The sequence below is a fragment of the Mizuhopecten yessoensis genome, unplaced genomic scaffold (assembly GCF_002113885.1).
Source record: "Mizuhopecten yessoensis strain PY_sf001 unplaced genomic scaffold, ASM211388v2 scaffold10713, whole genome shotgun sequence".
Classification (NCBI taxonomy): Eukaryota; Metazoa; Mollusca; class Bivalvia; order Pectinida; family Pectinidae; genus Mizuhopecten; species Mizuhopecten yessoensis.
Genome location: NW_018408684.1, coordinates 474,846 through 481,291, shown reverse-complemented (window position 1 = coordinate 481,291; position 6,446 = coordinate 474,846).

The following is a 6,446-nucleotide window of genomic DNA, read 5'->3' as shown; positions in this document are numbered from 1 at the left end:
AGATCTACACCATAATAAACCTCACGTCCCAGTCATCCTAGATCTACACCATAATAAACCTCACGTCCCAGTCATCCTAGATCTACACCATAATAAACCTCACGTCCCAGTCACCCTAGATCTACACCATAATAAACCTCACGTCCCAGTCATCCTAGATCTACTCCATAACAAACCTCACGTCCCAGTCATCCTAGATCTACTCCATAATAAACCTCACGTCCCAGTCATCCTAGATCTCCACCATAATAAACCTCACGTCCCAATCACCATAATAAACCTCACGTCCCAGTCATACTAGATCTACCCCACAATAAACCTCACGTCCCAGTCACCATAGATCTAAACCATAATAAACATCGCGTCCCAGTCATCCGAGATCTACACCATAACAAACCTCACGTCCCAGTCAACCTAGATCTACACCATAATAAACCTCACGACCCAGTCATCCTAGATCTACACCATAATAAACCACACGTCCCAATCATCATAGATCTACACCATAATAAACCTCACGTCCCAATCATCCTAGATCTACACCATAATAAACCTCTCGTCCCAATCACCCTAGATCTACACCATAATAATCCTCACGTCCCAGGCATCATAGATCTACACCATAATAAACCTCAGGTCCCAGTCATCCTAGATCTACTCCATAACAAACCTCATGTCCCAGTCATCCTAGATCTACTCCATAACAACCCTCACGTCCCAGTCATCCTAGATCTACTCCATCATAAACCTCACGTCCCAGTCATCCTAGATCTAAACCATAATAAACCTCACGTCCCAGTCACCCTAGATCTACTCCAGAATAAACCTCACGCCCCGGTCATCCTAGATGCTATGAAAGATATAACTCAAAGATCTACACCATAATAACCCTCACGTCCTAGTCATCCTAGATCTACACCATAATAAACCACACGTCCCAATCATCATAGATCTACACCATAATAAACCTCATCCTAGATCTACTCCATAACAAACCTCCCGTCCCAGTCATCCTAGATCTACACCATAACAAACCTCACGTCCCAGTCATCCTAGATCTCCACCATAATAAACCTCACGTCCCAGTCATACTAGATCTACACCATAATGAACCTCACGTCCCAGTCACCCTAGATCTACTCCAGAATAAACCTCACGCCCCGGTCATCCTAGATGCTATGAAAGATATAACTCAAAGATCTACACCATAATAACCCTCACGTCCCAGTCATCCTAGATCTACACCATGATAAACCTCACGCCCCAGTCATCCTAGATCTACACCATTATAAACTTCACGTCCCAGTCACCCTAGATCTACTCCAGAATAAACCTCACGCCCCGGTCATCCTAGATGCTATGAAAGATATAACTCAAAGATCTACACCATAATAACCCTCACGTCCTAGTCATCCTAGATCTACACCATAATAAACCTTACGTCCCGGCCATCCTAGATCTACACCATAATAAACCTCTCGTCCCAATCACCCTAGATCTACACCATAATAAACCTCACGACCCAGTCATCCTGGATCTACACCATAATAAACCTCACGTCCCTAGATCTACACCATAATAAACCTCACGGCCCAATCCCCCTAGATCTACACCATAATAATCCTCACGTCCCAGTCATCCTAGATCTACACCATTATAAACTTCACGTCCCAGTCACCCTAGATCTACTCCAGAATAACCCTCACGCCCCGGTCATCCTAGATGCTATGAAAGATATAACTCAAAGATCTACACCATAATAACCCTCACGTCCCAATCATCATAGATCTACACCATAATAAACCTCATCCTAGATCTACTCCATAACAAACCTCACGTCCCAGTCAACCTAGATCTACACCATTATAATAAACCATAATAAACATCACGTCCCAGTCATCCTAGATCTACACCATGATAAACCTCACGTCCCAGTCATCCTAGATCTTCTCCATAATAAACCTCACATAACAAACCTCACGTCCCAGTCATCCTAGATCTTCTCCATAATAAACCTCACATAACAAACCTCACGTCCCAGTCATCCTAGATCTACTCCATAACAACCCTCACGTCCCAGTCATCCTAGATCTACTCCATAACAAACCTCATGTCCCAGTCATCCTAGATCTACTCCATAATAAACCTCACATAACAAACCTCACGTCCCAGTCATCCTAGATCTACTCCATAACAAACCTCCCGTCCCAGTCATCCTAGATCTACACCATAAAAAACCTTACGTCCCGGTCATCCTAGATCTACACCATAATAAACCTCACGTCCTAGTCATCCTAGATCTACACCATAATAAACCTCACGTCCCAATCACCCTAGATCTACACCATGATAAACCTCACGTCCCAGTCATCCTAGATCTACACCATTATAAACTTCACGTCCCAGTCACCCTAGATCTACTCCAGAATAAACCTCACGCCCCGGTCATCCTAGATGCTATGAAAGATATAACTCTCAACTGAAGCTGACCCGTTAGACGTTTCGTAAAAGCTTTCCTTCATTGTACGAGTGAATACAAATTGATATGTCAAAACTGCATTCTCGTTGTCCCGTGGAACCGCTCTGGGATTTCCGGGGAAATCTCTGTCAAATGTATAGGCAGAAGGTGATTTTAAAAAGTCACGATGCAATCCATTTCCTCCCCGTGCCTTTTTTTTTTTTTTTTTTTTAAAACGTTGACAATGTCGGCACTTTTTATTTCTCACGTGAGTTTCGTTCTGTTATGCATGTGTATGACCTCCTCTTCCCGACACACACGCACCATGGTTTGGCCATAAAAATTTTTTAAAAAAAACGCCTCCGGAACAGCATTTATTTCTTTTAGTGTTCACAAATTCATCTGACAGAAACATTGGCTTTCGCTAGGTCGATTTAATCGACAGTAACCCAACATAGAATAGATTCTGCAGTAAGAATACTAACTTTGTAATCATAATCTCAAAATATATGCGAGCGATCAGGGGAATACCAAACTCCAATTCGATCATATCCGCGTCACAAGGGCGCTTGATATATCAGTCACGAAGGTGTTTCGGGCACTTTTTGTCCGTGAACGTAAAACAATTGTCTGACTCCGTGTGGTATATATATCCATATTTGTGAATTAAAATTAAATTTTGGGAACCACACTGTCTTGTTGTGATAAAGAAACCAACAGGCTTTTTAGAGTTAAATTTGATTTTATTCCTCGAATGGTATGCAAGAGATTTGGCCCATGTTACAGCTACGTACGGAATTCTTTACCCAAAACAAAAGTACAACAATATGATGGCGATAAACTAGATTCATTGTTTCGACGTAATGACAGGAGGATTGAAGTACAGGGCTATGCTAAGTCAATATCACCTGCTAATGCTTTAATTATAGATCAATATATGTAGATTGTTTCTGTAATTGGCGTTGTTCTTCAAATCCCTCCCACTTACCCACTCCAAACCCTCAAAACTATCAACGACAAGAAAAATCTAATTCTAACAATAAAACCATACTATAGAAGAATTATAACTCCACGTTTTTGCCTGGTTTTAGTTCTTTTGACATCTAAACCAAAAATTCCGCCAAACGAAATGTGTCGTGGTACTGAACCTAAGTTGTGATATCATGGGACCAAAAACATATGTTGTTGTAGTCTGACTGCGAGATCTCGTCAACAGGAAGTGGTGTGTAGCGCTAATTGTTCTATTCTTGGCGATTCCCCTTCTGGTCGTGTATGATTAGAAGTGACGACATCAGAGTAATGGTGTATTGTAATATTTTGATAGAAACATAAGTACCTTTACCGAGGAGTTTTATCAGTTTACGTGACGGTTTAACATCGCCCAATCCAACCAGACCCTATAATGTGTAGACAACACTCAATGATTGCCAGATTAACAGTCATGGTGTGTCTGTCTATCACCGCATTGTAAATCAAAAGACTTTGTATTCGCGAATGCGCTGTACATTTCCAGGAGGATTTGAATTCGCTGAAATTGCAAAGATCTTCTATAGCTTACTTCAAGAAAATTCAACAATGTAGTTTAATATAAATTCGTTTTTTTAGTCATCAGTGAAATATTTGACGTAATAAAGGTTTTAGGCGTACCTTGTATTTGCTGTATCTTACACATTTTGCGGAAAACTTTACCTAGATTTTTTAGTTATTTTTAATTTTAAACTTATTATATTGCCAAAAAGCAAAAGGATTGGGCACAAGTTACATGAACATTATTAACGCCCTTTCCTTATAAGATAGATAATTGTATATACACATCATAAGATGGCTTTCCTATACTGTGTACATATAATACACATAGTCACTCTTACTTTAATATACAATTTATAATAAATTTCAAATATTGGTCATGACAATGGTACCACCCAGCACAGCCAGCTCAGTGATATCTTTGATCTATGGTACCGCCAAGGAGTCCTAAGGGGACGGATTGGTTTAATGGCGTAGTAAAATATTTACTGTCTTTGGCTTTCTATATACGTGCTCTATTTATTCGTATTTCTAGTGAGTATGTGCCTAACTGCGGTTGTCATCTGACTATAACTTAATTTTGTCTTTGCGCAGGTTTATACATGTACATACGGTATAATCCAAAAAATCATACTGGTTATTCCTTAAAACCATTCAAGTAATATTTGAGAAGGTGATAGTTTCTTCTCATCGATACATGTACGTTATGTATACAATGAAACTCGCCAAAAAAAAAAATCATTTAAAAAATGTATATACTGAGCAGACTGCACGTGCAGGCCTAGGCTTGTTCTAACAATAGCCAAAATAACGTCACATCGTCACGAGAAGAAACTTTGTTAATCTTACGAATGCTGAAAAAATTGGTCATTATATCTCAATTATGTCTTGTTATTTTTCGCTAGCGAAATAAATTGTGTGTCGGTATTCGCCCACCATGTTATTTAGAGTCATGAGCAAAGTAAATGGAATAGTATTATTTGTAACGTCGATATAGACATCTACAATGTATCAAGCGAACACTACACTACTGCATACGGTACTCCGTTGTATATAGAAGTGAGCAAAAACCGCCTTCCACTAAATGTCGAGAAAGGACAGATAAAGCAGCGGCAAAGGGGTATCTTCTATCAAATATATAGTGAGTTCTGTTTGACATTAAATGAAGACTTTTTTTATTATTAGTGACAGTAGTTTAGAATGGAAGTGAATACGTCTAACATTATAGTTCAATGTAGTATGGAAGACCATTCAGCGCAAACACATTCCTTGTTGCGGTAGCTCATTTTGAAAAGAATTTTGATGCATTTCGTAAATATAGTTTTTTTAAATGTATTCCAATCCAAATATTTTCGTTCAAAGCTTCAATTGTATTTCAGTATCTGTATGAACAATATCAAAATTATTAAGGCAAAACTTATCAGAGACAGTAGGCCCGTTATGCACATATATTGTCTTTCCTTGGCGTTTTGTTATTGGGGTTTCGGGCTTATAACAGATATGACACGGGAAAAGGCCATACCATACTCTCCATATAAACGTATTACATGTCATTACTTATTAATATTTCAGTGTACATATTAACATATTACTTATAAAATGTACTTATCAACAACATAGCGTACACATTACTATCGGCATATTAGTAGATTACTATCAGCACATCCATGTATAATAAATGTATTGCAACATTTATATTACTTGTTAATAGTACACACATTACTATTAGATTATTTAGTTTATGATTGAAATGATACAACAGTTATGCATGCTGTCATGAGGATTTAAAGTGACTATTGGTATTTATTTTGCTATGTTGCCTGCTGGATCTATGTGATAGACGTAGTTATTCCCTTATGGCGTAGGTTCATACAAAATATAATAATCAATTTATTAGTGTACTATTTATCGACATGTTTGTGTTACCTATCACTTTATTGCTGCATTGCACAAGATCATGTTTACCTACATACTGTGTATGGGACATAGAAAAAAACAGATATTTTATTTATGTTGTCGTGTAGTTATTCCATTGTGACGAAGGCTAATACAAATTATTATTATCAATATATTAGTGTATACTTTATCGACATTTTTGTATTAATTATCACTGTTTTGTTTCACATCACAAAGCTAAGTTTACCTACGTATGACACGGAGAAAAATTCTAATACATGTGTAGTAACATTGAATACAGCGTTATTCGTTTTGTGTATGTACTTAAACAATTATATTTACCTGATTCACATTTGTCATCATTCATCATTACTGGTCACGACACCTCTGACGCTGCACATAAACCGTGTAGTTGGCTTCTATAACAAGTCAGAGTCGTGTTTAACATGACTGATCACGAGGACGCGTGGGGATTTAAATAACTCCACAAAGATTGACGATGTACTATTTTTAACACAATGTAAATATATATATTGATATTAACATTTGCTTACCACAGAGGTCA